We start from the raw sequence: 27162 nt of genomic DNA, 5'->3' as shown, positions 1-27162 counted from the left end.
CAAAGGGCTTGGGAGGTAGGGTCTTGGGAATCCGGGCTTCGCTTCTGTCTCGGAACTGATGTTTAGGCCAGAAATGCCAGCACAGCTGTGACTACTGACCCTACGACCCGCAGCAGTGAATGCTCTTGCCCTCACTGTACATGTGTGAAAATGAGCAGGAGGACAGAAGCTCACCTGAGACCACCAGCTAGCAGGTAGCAGAGCCATAGCCTCCAGAGCATCTTAACTTAACAGCTTTAGGGGTAGAGCCCACCAACACCACCTTCGCCATTTACCTTCATAGCTCCTGCCATGCCTATTACTCCAGAGTTGCAGTGCTCGGGTGCTCGAGAAACAGTCTTGGCTGATAACAGATCCCCACACACTCCCTGTGCACTCTGTGGTCTCCAAAGAGCTGGTAAAGCCCTCCCTTCCTCTTCTTTCCTCCATCTCTCCCTCTTCCTGTTCTCTTCATTTGTCTCTGTGACCCCACACACACACCTCTTTCCAATGACACTCAGAAGAAACTGTGAACTTCTCCCACGTGCACCACCAAGAGCTGAGGGCTGTCAGCTGCACAAGGATGGTCCGGTTATGGTCCCTGCAAGCAAGCAGGTCACAATTCAAATGGGGGAGGGACAGACACTGTTCAAATAGCTGAAATGCAGAGTAAAACCAAAACACAGAATTTAGAAGAGCGTGACAGAGCTCAGAGCAAGTACAGGACCCACATGCTGGGAGTCTGGCATTGGCTTTGTCACCAGTACACTGAGTTCTTTCTCAACTCTGCATCAGCTACGAAGAAAGATCACCAGATTGTGGAAAAGGGCGAGCAGGTTTTATTCCCAGCCAGGCATGGAGAAGGAGAGAGCGCTTGCTCTAGAGACAGCTTCTTCCAGAGCAGTGGGAAGCTGGGGAATGTTACAGGGTTAGATGTGGGGCAGGGGCTATGTAAGCTTGTGTGGGGAGGAACTTCAGACACACAGGTGCGGATCATGAATATGCTCTTCATACGACACGTGTGCAGAAAGTGGCAGCGATTCTCTTCTGTGAGTGGGGACTTTAGCATTATAATGACATGCCAATGATCTAAAGGTGGCAGGGGCCACCGGTTCTGGTTTGCTCTGGTTTTGTGCAGGCCTTATCTTCCTCTGGTAATTGGTGAAGCGTCCTGAAGTCCCCAGGCCACCCAAAGTTCTTTTAAGCAAGCTTACCTATACATAAGGGGATTAGAAAAAAAATTGCATAAGAAAAAATAAGGAGCTTTCTCAGCTGTATCTCCAGGGCTGCCCTGGTAGCAGCTTCACAAGGTGACAGGGCTCCCTTCCCTTCGGGCTCATGTTTCTCAATGTGCCCACGAATTCCGGGTGATGATGAGGTATGTGGAGTCTGCGCATACATTTGCTTCAGCAGGGGCTAGAGGATCCCATATGGCTGCAACACACCATAACCTCATGCACTGTGGCACTGTGCACCAAGCCCTGCAGATGTGCAGTGCGCCCCGACCCTGCGGGGTCAACTGAACAACACACAGTGAAGTACGGGACAAGAGAGTGTGGCCACAAGCACAAAAAGAGCTGGGAAGTGAGAGCACAATCCAGCAACTGTCTAGCATCCTTCGTGGGGCTGCGGGATGCCCGACCAGGCAGCTATGCTCTGTGACACTCTGAGGGTGGTGCAGGAGGCAGAACAGTTGGGCTCTGTGGTGAGGCCAGCTCCTGGTCAGCACGAGCAACATGGTAACTCAGTTCCAGCAGCAACAAATCCTGGTAACTCTTAATCACTCACCCCAGCCATCCATGAGCATGCAAGGCTGGGGACATCATCCATCCACCCATAGAAAGGACTTCCCCACAAGACCCCTTGCAGCCCTCAGTGGTCAAGGAAGATACCATGAGAATCTTACACCTGGGAGAACCAGTCCCCTAACTACCAGGCCTGCAGGGCCAAGAGGGGCACAGCAAGACCCCCTACATGCCAATGTCCCCTTCCCTGTTCCCAAGCTGCCTCTCCTGGGGGTCCCCCACTGCCATAGCTTTACTGCCTGCTCTTGCTCAAGACCAGGTGTCACTTTTAGTGCTACTTGAGAGCCGTAAGTCTCTGAGATCACAGGGACATCTTGGGGTCACTCCAAGGGCAAAGCTCTGAGAACTTTGAGCTGTGGCCACCATCCTGCCTCCTTTGTGGATCAAAAATGGCTTCCTCCTTCATGGACCCCCTGAGTGTACAGATAGCACTAGACAGGGAGCCAAGAGAAAGGCCTAGATCCCCTCCTGGCTTCTACCCTCTGTTCTGCCTCCAACCTGCCACGTGGCAAGGCCCCTGACATCTCTAGGCCTCAGTTTTCTCATCTGCAAAATGAACCAATGATATCCAAATTCTGAATCCTTGAGCTCTAAAATTCCAAGAGGTGTATGAGTCCCATTAAGGACATGCCAGACTTCATAGCCAGAGTTTCTTCTCCTTTCCTAAAATCACAGCCTCTGTCAGTGTGGGGCCCTCCACAGATTTACCTAAGGACCACCAGACTCTGGCTCTGGAGAACTCCTGCCCTCCTTCCTTCTGTTCAATGTCTTCTTTGGCTCACAACTGTCCCACCCTCATCGAGGGGGAGCTGTCACTCTGGGCCAGGGACAACTGCTGTTTCTTACACTACTTTAGGGCTGGAGCAGAGACATAGCCACCCAAGCCCATGTCTGAGGGATATAGACAGGAACACCCTTTGTGGTTTTCTTTTCATGTTGGTTCAACTAGAATTAACTTTATCTTGGACATAAGTGTAAGCAGGCATTGACATTTTGGTAGATTTCCAGTAAGCTAGCTTCTGACAATGGCAGCCAGCTCTGCCTGGGAAGGTTTAGATTCTGACTTGCATAAAACTAAAAATTGAGAGGTGAAGCTAGGAAATGTATCCTTAGCTAGAACTCGGCGTTTGCTTTAGTTTGAATTTGAGTGACAACTAGAGTGTGGAGCTTAGAGGAGGAGGCTTATAGTCCAGAGGACAAAAGGGATAGTCCCAAGTTCAACACTGTACTTGGAGAAACAGACTCCCACACCCAGGCAGAGGCACAGCAGCAGTAGGGTTTCCACTGCACCCGGGTTTCCACTGCACCCGAAAGACCAGGGGCTCCCTGCCCTCATGGCTTTGTCCTGTGGTTTCATTGTCCAGCAGAAGCCTGAACCCGTCCCCACACACACACGCAGGGCCAGGGGTCCTGCTGTCTGCTGGTGGCCCATCCTGTTCCCTGAGTGATCTTGGAGCCAGATGCACTACTTGAGCAGTCGCGCAGATATTGCCCGGGTGCTTGTTTTGCAGCAATCACCTGGTTTCTTGACCCCTCCATGATTAGAGGCTACAAGGGGGAGAGGGAAACCAGGGAATAGCCTTTGGCTAGATCTGAGCTGTCGGCCCCTTTGCTCTGTCTTGAGAAGACAAAGGCCACTAAAACTGCCATCGCATCTCTGTCTACGCCCTCAGGAACTTCTTGGACTTCCCAGGCTCTCAGCTCAAACTCAAGGGTGAAGGTTTATGATGCGGTCACAGCTTTGAGCAGAGGTCACAGGCAGGGGAGGAATTTGTCTGCAAAGGTGCTGATCGCTAGGGCTGGAAATGGCTTTCTCAGGGACCAGTTTCTGTGGGTCCCAAAGAGAGATTAAACATGGCCCCAGCCCTGAAAACACCAGCGGGGACCCAAGAGGATGTGTATCTATTGATGAGGAACTAATAGCATTAGTTAAATTTCTCACCGGGTTGAATGTTGAGAAATTGTAAAACTGGCCAACACTGCCCCCTGGCGCTGTAACTGATGCTGCTTTCCAGCCTGTGGAAGCAATCTGTCAAGTCTTCCACAGGACAAGCCAACCAGAAGAACTCAAGCACTCCTTAAGATCACATCGCCATCAAAGGAAGCCCAGGAGCATTTCCCTAATAATGAGCCCTCTCAGAATAGCCTTTGTCTCCTTAGTAAATTAAATCAACACAGATTGACTATGGTCAGGGCAGTGTGATAGTCCTGAACTAGGGGAATTCCGGATGAGGACATGAGAAATCTCTTCGCCCTGGCAAAGATACATACTCCATCAAGATGGAGGACGGGGTACGGGAAGTGCATTGATTGATTGATAGATAGATAGATAGATAGATAGATAGATAGACAGATAGATTCCTTTAAAGGTCTAATAAATTGGGGAAACGCAAATCCCTTGGTGGAAGAGAAATTCTGAGGAGGAACCCCTGGCAGGTAGCAGGCAAACAGGTTGGAATTCAAGGCAGAAACTGTAACTGACGGATATAGTCAGGAACACCCTTTGAGGTTTTCTTTTCACATTAGTTTAACTAGGATTAACTTTATCCTGGACTTACTGTGCAAGCAGGCATTGACGTTTTGGTAGATTTCCCGTCCAGTAGCTTCTGACAATGGCAGCCAGACCTGGGAAGTGGCTTGAGAGGGCAGCTGGGAGCACTGGGAAGGTGCTCTGGGGAAACCGTCAGGAGTTTTTGGCTGGGGACCAGGGGGAAGTAGAAGTAAAGTAAAGCCATGCAAAAGTTTTTGTCAGGGTGGAGGAATGGTATAAATGCAGGCTAACTCTACATAGTGGTAGAAACATATGTTTATTTGGTATGTTTAAATTTTACGTATAATTCTTAGACAACTAAAAGGAGTATGTGATTTGCAAACCATTGGTGAAAGAAATGGAACAAAAATTGGTCAATTTTAAAGAAACAAAATAGGAAAGGGTGGAGTGGGGAAGGAACAAGCAAGGATGGCAAGTTGGGAAATATAAAATAAGATCAAGAGATATGTCCATACATCATATCAATAATAACTGAATTAATTAAATTTTCCCATTAAATAGAAATTGTAGCATAGAGTAAAAAAGAAAGAAAATTTAGAAAAGAGGATGCAAGACATGGGGCATGGGATAGACACACATACACACACCACACACACATGGACACACCACACACACACCACGCACACACCAAACACACACACCACACACACAGACACACCATACATATACCAGACACACGCACACACCACACACAACACACACACGTGCGCACATACAAAGACACCATGCACAACACACACGCACACACCACACATGCACACACCACACAAACACACATACATGCACGCACACACACCACACAACCACACACATGAACACACCACACACACTACATGCATAGACAACACACGTACACACCACACACCACACCATACACACCAGAAACACCCTCACACTCTCCCACACCACACATACACACTACACACGTCATACACACACACACCCCACACACACTACACACGTCATACACACGCACACACCACACACACTACACACGTCATACACACGCACACACCACACACACACTACCCACGTCATACACACACACCACACACATGCACACATCACGCACACACCACACACACGCACACACCACACACAATCACACAGCATACACACACACCACACACAAACCTACACAACCACACCGCATACACTCGCACACACACACCACACACACTACACACATGCACACACCACACACACGCACACATCACTGAGACACACACACCACACACGCACACACAGACACACAACACACACACACCCCACATACTACATACATGCAGCACACACACACAACACAACACACACACGTGGTCACAAATACCACACACACGCACCTGCACACACCACTAACACACACATGCACAAACACCACACACAGATTACACATACCACACACACACTTCACACACACCACACATGCACTCACACATACAACACACACACATGCACACACCACACACTCCCACACTACACCATATGCACACAAACCACACACAGGCACACACCCACACACGCGCACACACCACCACACATATGCACGTGCACACACAACACGCACGCACACTCCAAACACACACCACACATGGGCATGCTCACACACACGTGCTCACATACACCACACACACACTTGTGAGCAAACATGTGCACACACACGCACGCAGTCACACACATTACACATTACGTGCACACCACACACAAGTGTGCACACACACCACACCATACACACATCAAACACATGCATATACCACACGTGCACGCACACAGCACACGCACACACACCACACACACATGCACATGCGCGCACACACAAAGATAAAAACATTTGGAGTTTTAGAAGGAGAGAATGGGGAGAGGAAATATTCAATGAATTAAAAGCTGCAACACTTCTAGAATTAATGAAAGACAATACTCAGACTCAGGAAGTGCACAAATTCCAATTGACCTAAATAAAAATGAAAGCAGCACCTCAACACATGATTGCGAAACTGTCACAAACCAAAATACACAAATTCCAATTGACCTAAATAAAAATGAAAGCAGCACCTCAACACATGATTGCGAAACTGTCACAAACCAAAGATAAGCAGCAAGTCTTTAAAAAGTCAGAGAGTGAAGGCAGATTACCTACACAGGAATGGTGTTTAGACTGACAGCTGACAGCTGAGTAAAATCTTTAAGATATTTTAGGAAAATAATTGTCAACTTTGAATAGCGAAATCATCTTTCAAGAACAAGCACAAAATACGTTTTCAGACAAACAAAAACTAATAAGTTTTTCACCCTATTACTTCAGGATTACTTCCAGAAGAAGAAAAATTATCCCCCAAATGAGGATAATAAGGGTGGTGTGCCTGCAATGGAAGGACAGTGAGCAAGGAAGGTAAATCTAAAGAAACATTAGTGATATGAAATTATAGCAATAACGCCTGCATCATGGGGTTAAGAAAAAAACAAGGTAAAAGAAAAGTCCTGAACAAGAGTGTAGAAAGTAATTAAGAAATCAAAAGTGGCATCCTATAATTCCTCAAATGTTCAGGACAGTTTTACATTTACATCAATATGCATGTCAAATTTTCTAGATTAACCACAAATAGAAGCAGAATATATACCTTGTAATCTAGTAGAGGGAGACAAGGGGTAAGAAAACTGAGCAGTTTAAAAAATAAAAAAACGAGAAATAGACTTAAAAGAAAGGGTAAAAAACATTTGCAAATACAAAAAATAAATTTGTTAAAATGAAATTTAAATGTCAACAATTATAATTGATATAAATGGAGTAAATTCTCTAGTTAAAGAAAATATTTTTTGAACGGATTTTCAAAATCTCAACTACATACTCCTCAAGAGACAAACCTAAACCTAAAACATATTTAGAAATGTTGATAGTAAAAGTATAGAAAATATTTACCAAATAAATATGAATTAAATGTCAGACAAAATGCAAAGTAAGACAAAATGCAAGAAAGTTAAAAGGGGAAACTTTGTATGATAAATGTTCACCAGGAAGATCTAGAAGTTTTTAACTTACAGACACCTAATAATACAACTCCAAAAATATGAGTAAAAATTGATGGAAATACAAGGGGACACTGAAAAATTGACCCTCATAGTAATTTCAGGCCATGTATAAGAAATCCCAAAATCATTTTTTTAATTGGGGCAGTGACTGTATATCATCTAAATCCACAAAAGTGGCTACTTCACTGGATGCAAACTTTGTTTACAAAACTGAACTCAGTAAAACCAGTTTGTGTGTACAGATGGAACTTTAGGTCATAATAGTTCTTTCAGATTCTGTGATGCATTCAGTCATGGCTGGGGTTGTTGTCCCTGGCATCCTGTCCCGCTCCTGCTCCCAGTCTTGTGCGCTTGTGGGCAGGTGCCTTGACTTGGGAGAGGATGCAGGACTGAGGAGTGGGAGAGGGGATGGGCAGAACGCCCAGCAAATGTTCCTTCTCCAGTCTGTCCCGCCAAGGACAACCAGGGCTGGGTGCCACCAGGATCTTCATGTTGCTGCGTAGAATGACTTCAGAGGTCTCCATCACAGAGGCAAAAGAGGAGAATTTATCACAAGAACTCCCCTGACTGGTCAGGGGCTGCCGTGTGTGTGCTATGGACTTCTTCTAGGAAGGCCTTCAGGGTCCATAGTTGGAAGTACCAAGCAGGGGTACCTAAGACGTCCACATCTCAAAGTCAGAGAAGCCCCAGGGCAGTGTTAAAAGAAAAATCTTAGGCAAACTAAGTGTAACAGAGTTTAATTAAGTAAAGGATGATTTGTGAATTGGGCAGCCCTGAACCAGAATAGGTTCAGAGAGACACCAGTGCTGCCACATGGCCAAAGAAGATTCACGAACAGAAAAAGGAAAGTCACACACAGAAAATGGAAGTGAGGTACAGAAACAGTTGGACTGGTTACAGCTTGATGTCTTATTTGAACATGGTTTGAACAGTTGGCCCACTGTGATTGGCCAAAATCTCAGTGATTGGCACGAGAGTAGGTTACAGCCTGTTTACACATCCAGTTAGGTTATAGTTTACTATGTACAAAGAAACCTGTTGGCCAGACTTCAATATGTAAGGAGGCAGCTTTAGACTAAACTGAATTTAACAGCAGGAAGCAAGACCAGTTGCTGTGGCAATGGCCGGAGTAAGAGATATTTGAGGAGATGTGATCCGGGGCAGAGAAGTGTACCATGCAGGAATTTCTTGCAAGATTCATTGCATTACTTGGGAAAAGGAATGCCGCCCCCAACCCCCTGCACACACACACTCCTGTGCAATATTTGGCTTCACCTTGGTCATTGTTATGGAATCCCTGGCCCTCCAAGGGCTCCCTAATGGGACAGTAAAGGAGATCCCAGAATCTCCTCCACTTCCCAGTTTAGTTACTGCACAAAATTGACTGTGTTAAAGAGGGAAATAGAAAAGAGGCAACCTGGCTGGTCGAAGGACAAAAAATTTCACTTCTACAGGAGGAATGAGTTTAAGTTCTGTATACACGGTGACTATAGTTACTACATACTCGAAATCACTAAAGGGGTAGATTTTAAGTGTTCACACCACACACACAAAAAAATTATGTGAGGTAATGCTATGTTAATTACCTGGATTTAGTCCTTCCACAATGTATACACATTCCAAAACATTATGTCTTACACCATAAATATATACAATTTTAATTTATCTATTAAAATTTAATTCTTATAAAGAAAGAATGAAAAGGAGGAAGTACTCCTTTTTAGTAGGCGATCTTCAACAGAAGAAAGTGAAAAACAGTCCTAAAATGTCAGTATGAGACAACAGATTCTGCAATGACAGGAAGGGTGGGTAACAGACAATTACGTGAACAAACACATTTCAAAACCTGGGTTGAGATCAGGGGTCAAAGAGAAGACGACCACGGCTGGTGACTTAGAGGGTCAGTAAGAGGGACCAAGGCAGAAAAGCACAGAAACTCCTCCACTTAAAATTTCAGGCTGTGAACTCACCTGGGTGCCGAGCTGAGCGCCCAGGCAGGCACGGGTCAGCCACGCTGGCCGAAGGGGATGCCCGTGTGTCACTCATGATGGAAAGAGGGGAAAAGGGCAGCCAGCCTGGGGTGAACTCTTTAAGAGTTGGAAGTAGCTGGGGCAGTGGTTCACGCTGTAACCCTAGCAACACGGGAGGCTGAGGTGGGAGGATCACTTGAGCCCAGGAGGTAGAGGTTGCAGTGAGCTATGATCGTGCCACTGCACTCCAGCCTGGAGACAGAGTAAGACCCTCCCCTAACCCTCAGTGTCTTTTTTTTTTTTTTTTTCCTTCAAGGCATTTTGGGTTGAGGAAGTCCAGAAAAGCCAGAACAATGCCCTGGTATGACATTTCCCTTTCAACAGATAATCTTGCGTAGAATCAGTTCCGAGTGATAGACAAAGCCTCTTAAATAAGGAGGGGCGTTTCTGTAGGAGCAGTTTTCTGCACCTGTCACTTGGACCTAACTGTCATGACTGCAGGTTTATTCTCATCAGCTGGTAACAGATAGAGGAAAGCACACACTGAACTTGGAAGAACAACGCTTTCAACTCCCAGGTTGTTGAATTCCAAAGAGAAGCACCATAGCAAAATATAATACCAAGCCTCCAGAAGTTCAAGGTTTTCATCCAGTAAACTGACGGCTAGATAAACGTATCTTTCACAATAACCAATATACAACAAAAATAATTAGAAAACTACAAATTAGAAAAACTACATATGCAAAAAAGGGTCACAGCGGGGATCCTGAGGCCAGCCGCCCAGGCAGCTAAGTCAGGCGATTGGCCCAGCCAGCAGCCGCTCAGTCTCATGCCTGTGGATACAGATTGCTTACTGCCAGGGCCCAGGATCCGGAGAGATGTCCAAGAGCAGCGGACCCTGAGGCCAGGTAGGCTGTGCACTCGGGGACAGTGAGGCCATCCAAGGGAAGCTCCGCCATCCCGCGCCAGTGCCGGATCTGCAGCTGCAAACCGCGCAGTCGGGCACTGGCAGCGGTGAGGGCGGGTGGAGGAAGGAGCAGCCCCTGACTTTTCCACTACTGGACACTAGCCACACAGACTCCAAGATCAGAGCCTCAGCCTGAAGCCAGGCTATCTGCGAAGCCACTCCGGTGGCCTCTGAGTGCCCTTGCCAGCACCCGATCTCCCTCCGGAGGAGGAGCGGGGCGGGCCGAAAGGCCATACAAATCCTCCTCCTCAGGCCTGGCTGGCTGCCGGCCTAGGATCCTGGGGCCGCCCGGGAATGCCCAGGAGAACCCGCGAGCCCAGTGGCACCCGCCTGGAGCTGCAGCCCCACCTGCCGGCGCGCGCAGCCAGGGAGCGGCTTCCGGTAGCCCGGTGGCCACCGCGGTGCGGGCGCGCGCCCAACGGCTTTGCGAGGCTCACTGGGTCTGAGAGGTCGGAGGCTGCGAGTGTCGCTGCTGAAGCCTGTGGTGGACCCCGCTGGATCTCGGATTTTGGAATACATCAGAGATTTGGGATCGCAGACTGGGGGTTGGATCGTGGATTTGGGGTTGGATCGGGACTTGGGGTTGGATTTGGGGCTGGGTCGTCGGGGCGGGTGGGGGGTGGTGAAAAGGTGACAGGGAGCTGCCCCCACTCAAGAAGCGGTCGGTGGTTGGGGGTCTGAGACGTCATACCATGAAGCTGTTCGGCTTCCGGAGCGGCAGGGGCCAGACGGACCTGGGCTACATAGACCAGGTCTACCGGGGTTCCGGGTACCGAATCCGGGACTCCGAACTGCAGAAGATCCACAAGGCGGCTGTCAAGGGCCACACCGCAAAAGTGGAGCGCTGCCTGGCACGCAGGAGCGGAGACCTGGATGCCCTGGACAAGCAGCACAGGTGAGGGGGGGGGGCCTCAGTCCAGGGTGGGAGGGGGTCCCCAGGCCCGGCTTCCCCGCAGCCCCTGGGACTGGGCCTTGGAGGGCGCCGGGCACCCTCCTAGCGGCGAAGTCAAGCGGACCCTCAGCTGTTTTCCATCCGACATAATTCCCTGGCTGGAGCAATTGGTGGAGAATTTGAGTGATTTAACTCACGAAGTTAAGCATATACGGTGTTGTTATTTTTAAGGAACACCTTTAAAACATGGTTTGTATACATTATAGGAGGTGCCTAATGAGAGAACTAATTCCCCTATCAAAAATACCGTGAGTGATTTTCAGTAGGCGAAAAGTTCTCAGATAAAACTGTCCGTTTTACATCCCTATCCACCTGTGTAGCCAGGTTCCTTACTGAAGGTTCTTAGAGAGCAACTTGGAAGTGGGAGGTGGGTTCTGTGTTCTTGAATGGAAAGGGACATTTTTCTCAAAATGTGAGCTCTTTCTCTGTTTGTCAGTTTTACATAGACCGAATGAAAATACCAAGGTTTTAACATTTTTATATGACACCTGCTGTCTTTCACTATTGTGATGACATTTTTTAAAATTTCATAATGCAGTAAAAAAACACTTGCTCCTCTAGATAGCAAAATGTGCTATTAATTTCTACAATCAATTGTTTGCGAACAGCTGAAAAGACAGATGCATGGAACAGAATAGGAAACCCAGAATCACTGAAATTATGTAAGATATACGTAAGGATTGATGAGCAGGAAAGGATGAATTATTAATGAAAAAGTGCCTGTTGTTGGAAGAAAACTAATGAAATTTTATGTCACAAACATGAGTTCCTGATGGAATATAGACTGAAACTTTTCCATGTGCAAATGAGTAAAGTACCAGAAGAAAATACAAATGCTAATTTTACGGGTACATTTTATGTTGACAAACGCCTTCCTAAGAATGACCTGGTAAGCAGACATTGTGAAGGTTGATTTAGCAAACTAAAAATTAAAACTGTGTTTCAGAAAAAAAGTTAACAAAATAAAAGAGAGCTTACTTGAAAAATATTTAATATATTATATATATATATTTTTCAGATGAAAAGTATGTTTTCATTTTATAAGGAATTCATTATATTCTTTTATTTTTTTTTTGAGTCAGAGTCTCGCTTCTTTGCCCAGGCTGGTGTCCAATGGCACAATCCTGGCTCACTGCAACCTCCACCTCCTGGATTCAAGCAATTCTCCTCCCTCACCCTCCCAAGTAGCTAGGATTACAGGCAGGTGCCAGCACGCCTGGCTAATTTTTGTATTTTTAGTAGAGAGGGGCTTTCACCATGTTGGCCAGGCTGGTCTCGAACTCCTTACCTCAAGTGATCTGCCTGCCTCGGCCTCCCAAAATGCTGGGATTACAGGTGTGAGCCCCTGCACCCAGCCTATATTGTTCATTATATATGATAAGATTTAGATGTTACTGATACGTATACCATATATATTCCAGATATAATATGTTATATATATCAGTTATATATATACATTAGATGAAAAGTTATAATACACATGCGATGAAAAGTACATCTTCGTTTTACAGGGAATTCTTTCAAATCAAATCATCAAATACTCTAAAAGTGGGCAAAGTACCTTTCCCCAGATCTACAAGTTACTTATGTATATAGGAAAAAATCCTTCTCATTTCTGGTATAAGAATTTAAAAGAGGAATCAAACAGTTTTCTATCCACAATATTTGTGAGGATGTTTTATACTGCTACTTAAAAGTTTAAGTTGCTGATTACTTTTCAAATAGATAATTTGGTGGTAAGTACTGCGTTTAAAAAATGTGCCCTTTACTCATCAATTCCATTATACTAAAATGCCCTTAGGAAATAAAGATACATGCACTTTAGTTTTCACGGAACTTATTTTAAAAAGAACCCAGAGAATGGATCCTATAAATAAATTTCAGTTGCATCCATAGGATGGAATAATATGTGACCATTGAAGGTGGGAATAGGTATAGAAGTAAGTTGATGTGTCAAGATGTTGTATTTTGCTATAGCCAGTGAGGAAAAAAAAATAGTTAAATTATACATACGCAAACATACTATGGTCTTGTTTTAGCAAAAGAAAAAAATGTACCAAATATGATAAAATTTGTAATTTCTGAGCATTTGCTTTTTTTTTTTTTTTTTTTTCTTTTTTTTTGAGATGGAGTCTTGCTGTGTCACCCAGGCTGGAGTGCAATGGCCCAATCTCGGCTCACTGCAAGCTCCCCCTCCCAGGTTCACGCCATTCTCCTGCCTCAGCCTCCCAAGTAGCTGGGAGTACTGGCACCTGCCACCACACCCGACTAATTTTTTATATTTTTAGTAGAGACTGGGTTTCACCGTGTTAGCCAGGATGGTCTTGATCTCCTGACCTCGTGATCCACCCTTCTCGGCCTCCCAAAGTGCTGGAATTACAGGCGTGAGCCACCGCACCCTGCGAGTATTTGCATTTTAAGTAAAGTTTATTTTTCCTTTTTCTTATCTGTGATTGCTGCAGTGAGCATGTACAAAACTTCTATAAAAGTTTACTATTAATGGAATCATCCTTGGGAAGAGAGAAATATGAATCTTGCACTGATAAAAATAATTTCTCGCTTTCCACTTTTTATCTTTATTGTGTGTATTGTTATCTTCTTTGAATGTTTAGAGTCTTCAGAAGTAAGAAGGGAATGGTTTTATCTGTGTTTTCAGATTTTATTATCTATACATTTTATTATGCACATGTTTTTCTTATATACTCATTCCATTTATTCAAACAATGATAGATTAATAATTTCATTTAAATTGTATTCTTTAAAAATAAAAAATAACACATACAAATAATTACTATTGCAAAAATATTGCTTTATAGGAGTTTATTTAAAAATAGTGAACTCCCCAGCTATATTTATCCATTATTTCATTCCATTTATGCATCAAGCATAACCTGAGTACCTGTTATGTAGCAGACATACTCTACTATCTCTCAGGACCCTTCCATCCTTAAAAACTTCATGTTTACCTGCCCTGCCTGCACAAGCTGAGAGATTTACAATAGGAATATTGGGACTTCATCTCCTTGAAACTTTATCTCCCACCTTTCAAACAAAAGCATTTCTGAAGTTAGAAAATGGTAGAAGATAACCTTGAACTGCCCTTTCAAAAGTTTATCAGTTTTAAATCCTAATATTAATCATTGGAAAGTCTTATTTACATATATTCTGTAAGTGTAAGAATTCAATAAAATGAGCCATACAAATTCATTTGACTCATGAGTTTCCTTTGACTTCAAGTTGTTTGAAAATCAAGGAATTAATTTGTTTAAAAAAATGCATGATTGTTATTTCGGTGCTCTTTCCCCATAGTCCCTTTAAGAACTGAAATGTATTTCAGTTTCAGTTACGTGCCTGGAACTGCCCTAGTGCTGAGTTACCATATTCTACTTAATGTAAGGTCTCATGGATTGTGTGATGCTCCACTATTTTATATATCAATAAGATAATTTATAAAATGCTACCAGTTAGAGTTATAATAAATCATGAATTATAAGTGGCATTCCAATGTCAGAGCTGTTAAAATGTGACCTACTCATTAAGCCATACTGCAAAGTAGGTATAATTGTGTCGTTCTACCTAATTAAAATGCTTTTGTTAAGTAGTAGTAATACTAACAATTATAATATCTGGCTGGGTGCAGTGACTCACACCTGTAATCCCAGAACTTTGGGAGGCTGAGGTGAGAAGATTGTTTGATGCCAGGAGTTTGAGACCAGCCTGGGCAACAAAGTGAGGTTCTTACTCTACATTTTTAAATAAATAGCTGGGCATGCTGGTGCACATCTGTTGTCCCAGCTACTCAGGAGACTGGGGATGGAGGATCACTTGAGCCCAGGAGTTCCAGGTATAGTTACATCATTGCACTCCAGCCTGGGCAAAAGAGTGAGACTTTGTCTCAAAAAACAAAAATCTTACAATTATTGAGCTGTTGTAGGAACTATTCTAAATACTTTACATAGCTTCTCATTTAAGCATCATGATGGTGTCCTATGAGATAGCTACTATTGTTATCTTTATTGATGAAGAAGTTGAGGCACAGAAAGGCTAAGCAATAATTGGTAAGTGACAACGTTTAAAGTAGGACTCAAGCCCTAGTTGAACGGAATCTACAGACTGAGCTCTTTCTATTCAAATAGGCTGCTGTTGTCATTAAGGCAGTGAGCAATAAGAGCTAGTAAGTATTGCACTTTCTTCAAAAAAATTAAGTATTTGTTTTGAAGACAGAGGAAAAACATGCTATTCAATTTTTACAATGACATGAATGATGATATGTTTTGAGATGTTGCACTACCGTTTCCTAAAAAGTCCTCTTGCTCTTGTAGAACTGTTCTACATTTGGCCTGTGCCTGTGGCCATGCAAAAGTGGTAACTCTCCTGATCGACAGAAAGTGCCAGATTGATATCTGTGACAAAGAAAACAGAACGCCCTTGATACAGGTATATTAGAGCCAACTTTTTTAGCCTGACATGGATTTGATTTACATATATAGAATTAAAATGAATTGATCTCATTTAAATATAACTAGTTGGTGAAACCTGTGGAATGTGTATTTTGAATTCTTAGAATTTACAATCTGTTTCTTGGTCTAATACGGACAGGCTATCCGTTGCCAGGAAGAGGCTTGTGCCATTATTTTGCTGAACCATGGTGCCGATCCAAACCTTAAGGATATCTACGGCAACACTGCTCTCCATTATGCTGTGTACAGTGGGAGCACCTCACTGGCAGAAAAACTACTTTCCCATGGTGCAAATATTGAAGCGCTGGACAAGGTATAGATCAATCAACTTTCTTTCAAAAATATTTGTTTTAACATTGACATAGGTAACGGTCAATTTTTTTATATTTGGAAGCTCAACCATTCCCTGAATGCAAATGTAAATTAAGTTATTTTGAAATAACTTAATTGCATAAGATTTTGTTTTAAATATTGTTACTTTTAAAGAAGATTCAAGGGCACAGCTTTATAAAATGCACCTTGGAAAATATTTGCAAATTTGTTAAAGGGAAAACCTTTTCAACTTTTTTTCTATGCAGGGTTTTTTTTTTTTTTTTTTTTTTCCTTAATTAGTGTAAAACAACACAGGAAAGAAAATATGCCCTGGAAATAGGCTTTATTTTAAAACTCAAACAAAACTAAAGTAACTTACAATAAATGGACATGTTGCTGCTGCTGCTAATTTTCTGAAAAACTGACGTATCATTTCTCAGGGAAAAATGGGAAGGGAAAAGGAGAGCAATCAGAAATATGCAGGTCACTTGGAAATCAGGTAATGAAGGAAAATGTGAGGAAGAGTTGTTGTTATTGTTGTTGTTTTTAGTTTGTTGTTCTTCTAGTTTATGTGTTGAGACAAGGTGCTCTTTAGCTTTGGGTCTAATAATTTTCGGTTTGAAAAAGAGAGTGAGTGAGTTGAAACTTGCCTAGAGATTAATTTTAGGAGGGCTCTGAGGAAACCAGATTGGCAGTGAATATGTGGTGAGGAAGTGAGAAAAACTTCAGCAGAAGCTGGAACAAATTATTAACTGACTTATTGCCCATCCTGGCAGAAACTGCCACTTAGATAGGAGTCTAAAGACTCCTCTCAAATCTAGAATGTCGTGGTGGAAAAGTGGGAGATAAGGAGCTTATAAATAGCAAAATCAAGTGGGATTTTGAGTTTACTTGTCCCTGTTCTAGCCATACCCAGGAAAATTAACTGGAGTTTTAATAAATGACTGTATCTCTTACCCTTTTATCTTTTTGGTCACATCTCTGACTGATAAATGGCATTAGCCATGTGGGTGAGAGATGTGACTGAAGTGATTGTCTGCTGCACTAATTCTCAGATTTGGGCATTACAGTGACCTGAGGACATTTTGTTAAAAATCTACAACCACAGTCTTTCCCCTGAAGATTTTGATGTAATAGACCTAATAAGGCCTGAACATGTTTAAAAATGTTTACTTGAAGCTGGGCACAGTGGCATGTTCCTGTAGTTCCAGCTTGAGTCTAAGAGTTTGAATCCAGCTTGAGCAACATAGTGAGACTCTTGTCTCTAACAACAATTGTAGAAAAAGGAAAAAAAAAAAAAAAAAACCCAATAAAAAAAACCTTCAAGGTTCGGATACACTCCTGATTAAGAATCCCAGAATAGATAAGTGCAATATATAAATTTCTGTATCTCAAAAATGTAAGAAATCTCTAGAAGACTTGGCATTTGATAGGTGCCACATCCTTCAAAGTTCTTCTGTTTGATGATATTACCCTGACTTATCTGTCTTTCTCTACATCTGTGACTGGGAAGTGAAAGGAAATATTATTGGCAACATCTCTCAGCTGACAGAATAACACCATTCCTTCCATCCACGAATCATTCACTACCATTCAGAGAGTCTTTAGAAATTTGCTTATGGGTAATCTTTCAATAAGTAAGGGCTGACCATGTCAGGATTTGTTGTCCCTTAGTCACCATGCAGGTGATTATGTGTCAACAAATTTTCATTACAAGTTGGGCTTTCTCAATTAGAATAGTAGCAAATCCTAAACTCTTTTTTTTAGTTGAAGTTGTATTATGAACTATCTCCGTATGTTTGTTAGTTGTATAGAGCTTTATCATAACCAAAATGGCAGTTTTAAACACTGAAATCCATGAAGTTAATAAGAATACAAATAGGAATTCTTTTAATAATTAAGTTTTAGCAGTCCTATGAACCAATGATCTATTTGGTTAACAATCTGGGAAAATTATATACAAACATATTTTAAATGAATAAATGTTGGAAAAATTCTTGAAGCAGGTATTATGAGTCTTTTTAGCAATTTTTATTATATACGAGTGCCTCATATTTTGGTAAAACATATGATACTAGAGAAAGAAAATACTTTACATGCAAATACTTGGATTATACACAACCATTTCATAACGCATTTATAGTAAATATAAAAACACAAGGGCTATATTCTAAAGTGGCACACAGATTTGTTTATTTGCCTCTATAAGTTGAATCAACATGTAAAATTTAGAAGACTTGTGTAGAAATCTGGACTTCAGGCTTATCCTAAAAAGGCAAATCTGGTGTCTCCTGAGTTTCTATCACTGTTTGGTCTGCTGTGCAGAGATTGCCCCTTTATAGAAGGCATGTATTCCCCAGTTTGCTATTGTGCCCACCTCAGTACTTCCCTTACTGTGGTAACCTTCCTTTGTCCTTGTAAGTATTTGAGTTTACAACTCCTATGTTATAGTATATTTTGATAAAGATTTCAAGATTTTGAAGTCAGTGTGTAGATTTGTTTGTAATATATAGTCTATGGAGTATGTAAATCCCTCTGTTATGGAGTTGAATTTTAGAATTTAGAAGTTTTTAAAACTCCTTTTCTTTATATATACCAGAAATAATTATCTGCCCATAAGAATGCCTAGAAGCCTTTTTAGGTTATTGCTGGTTATAGTTGGATAATTTATGAATATTGCAGATATTATATCTTTGTCCTCAGCACCCTCCTTTAAAAATGCAAGTGACTTACTGGTTTTATTATGCCAGAAATAATTCATATGGATCAGTATGAGAACTTTTATTGATAAGCCATTATGCTGTTATTTCGGATTTATATTTTGCCTAAAATGAAAAATAATTTTAAATAGCCATTTAAGTGGAAGCCAATAAAAATGGATTTGAAAAGTAGAGCTGCATTAGTGTCCTGGGATTACCATTATAATTGAGAATAATATTTCTTACTGAACTTTGGTTTTTCAAATATTTGTTCTTAAGTTTTTTAAACCTGTCTCTCTTACACAGAACATACTGAGCTTTCTAACAGTAAAGATAAAAATCTATTCTCTTGTATTAGGAAAAAACCATGAACTATTTATAAGGCAAATAAGTGCATTTGAAGCCAATCTCTCTTAATTCAGAGTTCATTTCCATAGTGACCCCTTTGGAGCAGGAGTGCCTGACATTGGCGTCTGGCATCCTGACACCACTGATAGAAGTGAATCAAGCAAGTTTGTACCACCCAGAGGAATCCTCCATCTGTATTGGGAAGCTCTGGCAACTGTTTCTCTGAAACTCTTAATTCCTTAAATGTTAATATTTGCCACAAATAGTATTGTGAAATGGGGATTAGGTAAAATTCAAGAGAGTTCTTGTTTATTGGATGTAAGATACAATTTTGTAATACTTCACAAATGCAGAAGGTCATGGAATCTTTCTCTTGGGGTATTATACTTCTGCTAAAGCAAATATTCTTTGGAATATAGTTTAAGAAACACTGCTTTAGAGAGAATAATTTAGTTCATTAATTTATGTAGAAAACTTAAAATATTTGCTACTATGTCTTAGGGTTTTGGGACTATAGAGACAAAAGATACAGCCCTTGCCCTCAAGAAGCTCTTGATTTCAGAGGGAAAAAATGAAATGATTAGAATGTAGCATGCTAAGTGCTGTGATCAAAGCAAGGATTCTTGGGACTGGTAAATGTTGACAGTGAATTTTGGCAATGACCACAGTTAATCCCGGGAGACAGAGGAGGGTTGTTTGCAAGGCAAAGAGCAGCACATCAGAAAGCGCAGAGGAGTGAGAAGGAGGGGACTGCTTTTCATTTACTTCCTTTCTATATTGTATGTTGAAGTTCAAAGAATCCTAGAGAAGATTTTCAGTTCAGTTCATAAATATGTAATTTTGTGAATTATTAATTTTTTCTGCTGTCTTATAGGACAATAATACCCCACTTTTATTCGCCGTTATGTGCAAGAAAGAGAACATGGTGGAATTTCTATTGAGAAAAAAAGCAAATATACATGCCGTTGATAGGCTGAGATGGTACAGTAGCTCTTTTTTTAAAAATAAAAGCCTGCGTATTCTAGAGTGGTAATAGTCTCTCAAGTCAGAAATATTAATAAGATTAGTGTAATTATTGACATACAGTGAAAAATGTCACCACAAATAATCAGGTAGACCACAAATATTTAGACTGAGTCACATAAAGAACAGTGTATAGTAGGATTAATCTTCTCTTATGAGATTTTTTATTTATAATCGGATGTTTTTGTTACTGTAATCTTTTATTAGCTAAAGGGTTTTGTATTAGTTTTATTAATTTTTTTTTTGAGATGGAGTCTAGCTCTGTTGCCAGGCTGGAGTGCAGTGGTGTGATCTTGGCTCATTGCAACCTCCACCTCCCAGGTTCAAGCGATTCTCCTGCCTCAGCCTCCCAAGTAGCTGGAACTTCAGGTGTGTGCCACCATGCCCAGCTAATTTTTGTATTTTTAGTAAGGATGGGATTTCACCATTTTGGCCAGGATGGTCTCGATCTCTTGACCTCATGATCTGTTCTCCTTGACTTCCCAGAGTGCTGGAATTATGGACAAGAGTCACTGCACCTGGCAGTTTTTTTTAATTTTTAAAATGTGGACTTTTAGTTTATGACTACTGCTATTGTCATTATTATTATTGTTGTTGTTGTTGTTTTCAGCCCGCAGATAACTCTTATCTGACCCCTAGCTGATTACAATTATAATATATCAGAGTAGGAAAGCAATAGGGAAATCTTCATGTAAATTTTTGCCTACTTTAGATGACTGACCTCAGCACAGTTTCTTGGCCATCAAAGAACTATAAATTAGCAACTTGTATTATGTCACACGCCAGTGGGACAAGAGGCTTCCCTGTTGTCCGTTTCTTTTAGCCTTGGTGATAATTTACAAAGATGAACACTTGAGCACCCTAGATGCTTATAGACCCAAGCTAGTACATGCAAATCATTATTACATCTACACTGACAGATGGATGTGAAATTGGTAAAGTGTATCAAACTAATTGTTTAAAAAAGTCTTTATTAAAGTTCTTGAGTGGAGTTATTTCTTTGTTATTTTAGAACAGCCCTCATGCTTGCTGTGTACCATGACTCACCAGGTATTGCCAACATCCTTCTTAAGAAAAATATTAATGTCTCCACTCAAAACATGGGTGGACGCGATGCAGAAGATTACGCTACTTCTTCCTTCTTTCTTCTTTCTTCTTTTCTTCTTTTCTTCTTTTCTTCTTCTTCTTCATTTTGTAGAGACAAGGTCTCACTTTGTTGCCCTGGCTGGTCTCGAACTCCTGAGCTCAAGTAATCCTCCTGCCTCGGCCTTTCAAAATGCTAGCCACCATGCCTGGCCTGACTTTTCTAATTAGTTATTGGGTCTTGAAATGTCCAATTTAGCAGAAAATCTTGTATTGTCCCCTCGGGCTGTCTCCTGTGTCTTCCTTCTTTGAATTTCCCAAGAAGCTAAGGGGTTCCTTAAGTTCAAGGAAGACAATCTTTCTTTACAAGTCAGAAGAACGGGAAAAAAGGCCATTCTGATCATTCTGTTATTTCCATGGACTCGCTTGCTGTTTTGCTGCCATTGTAACCCATCCTGCAATCTGATAATGACTGACCTTTGCCACCAGGATGCCTTCACTGATGCAGACCCCCTAGTTTTCATGGTGATTCATATATAGAGTTCAAAGCTATGGTGTTTATTAGTTTATGTACTTATGGTCAGTCATTGTTCCCAGCACCCTGCTCTGCCAGCTAGGCCTCCTGGCTTTACCCACACAAATACTGAGAAAGTTGATGCTTGCCTACACTAAAAATCTTCTTTGGAGCCCACCTCTTAGCTAGACTTAGCCTAGGCCTTCATGGTATGTTATCCTTTGAAAGCCATGTTTGTCTTTTCTTTAACCACTATTAGTTGGGATTGTTCTCCACAGTCAGGGATGTTCAAATAATGTTGCAGGGAGATCAGAGTTCCCTTTCCCTTTTGCTATCAGATCTGTACCTTGAGGCTTTTTATATCCTGTGCAGAAGCTTTGGTTAGATAGCAGAAGGTTCCATGTTATCTTTCCAGCAAGTAGTGGGATCAAACTTGCGGTTGACCCCTCTAGCAATGTGTCTCTATGGTCATGAAAATCTCTTGGGCTACTCGCAGCTCTTCCTCAAGTTTTCAATATATTTTAAAATTCCACCTCACAAGAAGTCATTCAATAAAATTCTCAGAATCTAAAGTAAGTGAGTTGGATTTACCCGAGCTAAGCCTCATCCATGACTCATGAGTATTTGTGTATCAAACAGAGCTTTGTGCTTGTTTCCATAGCACATATTTTAAAATTGGATCAATACAGAGCAGATAAGCATGGCTGCTGCCTGGGGATGGCACACAGATTCAGAAAGCATTCCATATTTTGTATAGTCCCAGGAAGGTCATTTGACTGTTTGTTGAGTAGCTCCTAGGAAGCACTGTGAGTGAAACCAAAACAGGATACCCACCAATATTGAAATTGTGATTATCACTATGAAAATATTGATGTCCAGTGATCTCTGAAAGGAGAACAGAGCTGAGTAATAATTAGGGGATGTTACATGTTGTTAGTACATGTCTTGGAAATGAAAAAATGTCCACTTGTCTTTCCTTCATGGAACCGAAAAACAATCACAGCAGGGTTCTGTCTTGTCTGTTAGTTGGAGAGGACCATGGAGATTCAGCATCCTGGCATGGATCTGCTGGCTCAGAGTTTGAGGAGGTAGAGAAGGAGTGGTAGTTGTCCAAGCCGGGTTTTGACACCTATTAGTTTTCTTCCCTTGGTGTGATTGATGAACTCAGTGATGGGAGACAATTAGGTAATCCATTTTAATGAGAAAATATATATATATATAATTTTTGCAGTAAGTTATGAATTAGGTAAGATTCCCTGAATTACAAGCCACAATGAATACAGCTAATAACCAAAATTAGCACTTAATAACATCTTCTGAAAACTGCAACATTTGAATATTAGAACTTAGAGAAAAACATACACCAAGCTTTATTTGGGATTCCAAAATGGTTTCAGGAATCAAGTTCAAGAAGAAATTATTCCATTGCTTTACTATTTTTCTGAACATTTAAACATGTAATCTCATTACATCTTCCTAAGGTAGCAGAGTCCTTATTTTTTAGAAGAAACCATGGAGCCTACAAGAAGCAACTTGTCTGAAAAGAAAATACCTTTTGGTTACAGAGCAAGGACGTATTCTGAGTGCAGGACACTTTGCATGATGTCCAGCTAACTAGAGTTAATTTACTGAGCTGTTCTCCCTCCATTTATGAGTACTTCCCTTTCTTTTATTCTTTAATTATAAGCTTAATAAGCTTGTAAGGTTTAAAAATTTGAAGTGTATGGGATATTAAAATTCTGATATTAGGTCTGATATTGCCTTAAATGGTTTTAGAATTTAATATGTTTGGTAAATATTTTTTATTTCAGTGTTAAAATAACAACTTTATTTATTACTTTTGTATACATAGAATTAAACAACAAGTTTTGGAACGTAAAAAGAAGATACTTAAAAATGACAAACCAGGTAAGACTTCTGATAGTGAATTTCTTATTTTTCTTGGTGGTCCTGCTCTTAATAAGAAAATGAAAAGTAAGATGTAAGATTAAGGTAGTGTTAATCAAAAAAGACCAGTTTAAAAATATGTGTCAATTGAATGTGTATATATGTATATACATATGTAAACTAATTTTTAAAATTTAACTAGTTTGAAATTCAGTTTTATTTAAGAAGGTATTTGTAGCTCATTTATAATGTCAAACATTATAGTCTGAAAAAAGTCATTTATGATCCCTAAAATCCTATATAATGTTTTTGCATGAATAAGAAAAAAGATTTTTAATGTAGTATGTTGTATGTTTCCTCTGTAGTCACATTATAACCAATTGGACTTGTTATACAAATGGATCTTCTATTTCAGTTTTATAAGAAATTGTTTATATTTAGTAAAGAATTACAGTTGACCCATGAATAATGTAGGGGTGAGGGACTCTGATCCCTCTGCAGTTGAAAATCTGAGTATAACTTTTGATTACTTCAACTTAGCTACTAATAGCCCACTAGTGGCTGGAAGCCTTCCTGATAACATAAAACAGTTGATGAACACCTATTTTGTTTTTGCCACATTATTATATTCTGTGTTCAGACAATAAAGTAAGCCAGATAATTGAAGCTGTTAGAAAGAAAATCATCAGGAAAGATATATTGACTTTTCATAAAGCATAAGTAGATGCTGACAACGGTCTTCATGATCTTCAGGTTGATTAGCCTGAGGTGGAAGAGGAGAGGTGGATCTTGCTGTCTCTGGGTTGCAGAGGCAGAAGAAAATCTGCATATAAGTGAATCCCCGCTGTTCAAGGGCAAACTGTATTACATATTGATGTGTGTCACTAAGAAAGTAACTATCTTTAGAACCAGGAACTCAGCAATCTCTTTCTGGTACCATAAATAAATGGCAATAAGAACTGTAGAACTGCCAGGCACGGTGGCTCAGGCCTGTAATCCCAGCACTTTGGGAGGCCGATGTGGGCGGATCACAAGGTCAGGAGATCGAGACCACGGTGAAACCCCATCTCTACTAAAAATACAAAAAATTAGCCGGGCTAATGATAAAACAGGCGAGCGCCTGTAGTCCCAGCTACTCAGGAGGCTGAGGCAGGAGAATGGCATGAACCCTGGAGGCGGAGCTTGCAGTGAGCCAAGATCGCGCCACTGCACTCCAGCCTGGGTGACAGAGCGAGACTCCCTCTCAAAAAAAAAAAAAAAAAAAAAAAAAAAAAAAGAACTATAGAACTGAACCAGCGTGCGCACCCATACAAATAGGAGACTATTTTTTGAAGACAGCTACTGTGCACAGAAGACAGAAAAGCAATTCCTTCATGAGAAGTACAAATTATATTACATATTCTTACACAAGCAAAATGGTTTTATCTGTCATAGTTTACACACACACAGTTTATAAGCACATACACACACACGTTCACACGTGTGCACACAAACACAAAGTTAGTCCTGCTAATTCTTAATGACCAAATCCAACTGTTCACAGGGAGCAGTGGATAACACATCCTACAGTTTGGATGCAATTCTTTTGACTTTTTGACTTGTTTTGTGATGAACTGCTTTTAATAGATGATTCATGTTTTCGGTTTTAGGAGAAACACAGAAAAAGATGAGAAGCAAGTAAACAGGAACTGTATGATCAGTAGTAGACTATTATAGTACATTCTCAATAGTACTATGTTTTTCTCCAGTTATAGAATTTACTTGAATGATGCACAATTAATCAATTATTATTATTATTATAGGAGATGGGGTCTCTCTATGTTACCTTGGCTAGAATACCGTGTCTATTCATTGGTGCATTCATAGCTCACTGTAGCCTTGAACTCCTGGGCTCAACAAGTCCTCCTACGTCATCCTCCTGAGTAGCTGGGACTACAGATTTTTGTGGTTACATCTGGCCTGATACACAATTATTTATTTATTTATTTATTTATGATACATGGTCTCCCTCTGTTGCCAGTACTGGAGTGCAGTGGTGCCATCTTGGCTCACTGCAACTTCTGCTTCATGGCCTTTAGTGATCCTTTCACCTTTTACCTTAGCCTCCCAAGTAGCTGGGACTACAGGCATGTACCACCACACTTGGCTAAATTTCTTTTTAAGGTTCTTTGTTGTTGTTGTTTGTTTATTTGTTTAATAGATGAGGTCTCACTCTATTGCCCAGGCTGGTCTGGAACTTCTGGACTCAAGTGATCCTCCTGCCTCAGCCTCCCAAAATGCTGGGATTTACAAGTGTGAGCCACTGCACCTGGCCTGCACAATTATTATAAAAAGGAATTAAGCCCAGTTGAGTTGCAGAAAATTGACCACCTTTTCATTTTTTTCTAGAAACATTCATATTGTAGAACATATTGTCAGTCACCTAGATTCTCTATTTTTTATTCAGTTAAAATAGGATTGCTGCTTATTTCACATTATTTTCTGACATTATCGTTTCATTTATTCCTTTTATGGCTTTATTGAATTGTATAGATATAGAAATATAAGACTTTCCAAATATCAAATATCAAGGGAAAAAAAGAAAAGGAAAACAGATTAGGGAAAGCTATTCTGTGAAATAACCACCTGATTATAGTTACATATATCATATCAACTTCATAAAAGTCTTACACAATGCATTTGTATCAAGGTTTCCCAAGACTGCCCCCAGGTTTAGTGGTTCACTAGAAAGACTCACAGGACTCAGCAAATAGTCATACTCAGATCTTTACTTGATTACAAGAAAGGGGACAAGCAGAATTAGTAGAGGAAAAAGTTGCATGTGTCAAGTCTGGAGGAAACCAGGCACAAGCTTCCAGGAGTTCTCTCCTGTGGAGTTCCCAGGATCTGCTTAATTCTCCCAGGCTCACATTTTGACAACGTATGTGCAGTGATATCTACCAGTACCAGAGTCTCATTAGAGACTAAGTACCCGAGTGTTTCTATGGAGGTTACTCTCTGTGACATGTACCTAAATTCCAGACTCCTAGAAGGAAAGCAGCTGTTCAGAGTAACCACACTGTTTCTATAAATACTTTAGACACAGTGAGCCACTCTCCTTAGGGAATGGTGGAAACTCTCCCAATTCCAATTTCCTAAACACCAGTCAGGGGCCAGCCTTGCATGCAGGCCTTTCTAAAGATGGCAGTCTCTTGCCTGCTATATGAAATCTTTTCTGCACAACACTTATAGCCCCAACTTAACTTTTGGTGTTGTTTTACATTTTCATTTTAATAACACATAATATTATAAGATAAGGTAAATTGGTAGTAATTTCTTTTGTATGATCCATCTTAAGTTGCAATGCTGGTTACTTTTTTGACTTTTGGTGACAAACAAGTATTTGTATATAAGTTACCATAGCAGTGTTAGGTAATGATAATCTGTCCTTTTTATCTTATTAGCCTTTCAGTAAAATTGTGAAATTAAATAAGCATAATAATTTCTGAGTTAAAATTAGAATAAAATTGTCTTCTTTCTGGATGACATGGATAATCTAGTTTTCATATTGTGCTAAATCCCTGTTTAGAAGTACGAAAGGAGATA

General features: G+C 41.0%; 1 non-coding gene and 1 pseudogene across 1 annotated transcript; both read left to right on the top strand.

Moving 5' to 3' along the window:
* The first annotated feature begins 10578 nt into the window (after positions 1-10578).
* Positions 10579-27162, top strand: part of LOC119621454 (putative ankyrin repeat domain-containing protein 20A2) — a 43584-nt pseudogene continuing 27000 nt past the window's right edge.
* LOC119622645 (U6 spliceosomal RNA) lies at positions 22336-22442 on the top strand. Its single transcript, XR_005239251.2, has one exon. It is a non-coding gene; the product is annotated as a U6 spliceosomal RNA (small nuclear RNA).

The sequence above is a fragment of the Chlorocebus sabaeus genome, chromosome 2, assembly GCF_047675955.1.
Source record: "Chlorocebus sabaeus isolate Y175 chromosome 2, mChlSab1.0.hap1, whole genome shotgun sequence".
NCBI lineage: Eukaryota > Metazoa > Chordata > Mammalia > Primates > Cercopithecidae > Chlorocebus > Chlorocebus sabaeus.
Note: the sequence above shows the minus strand (reverse complement) of the source record. Positions and strands in the feature narration are given on the sequence as shown.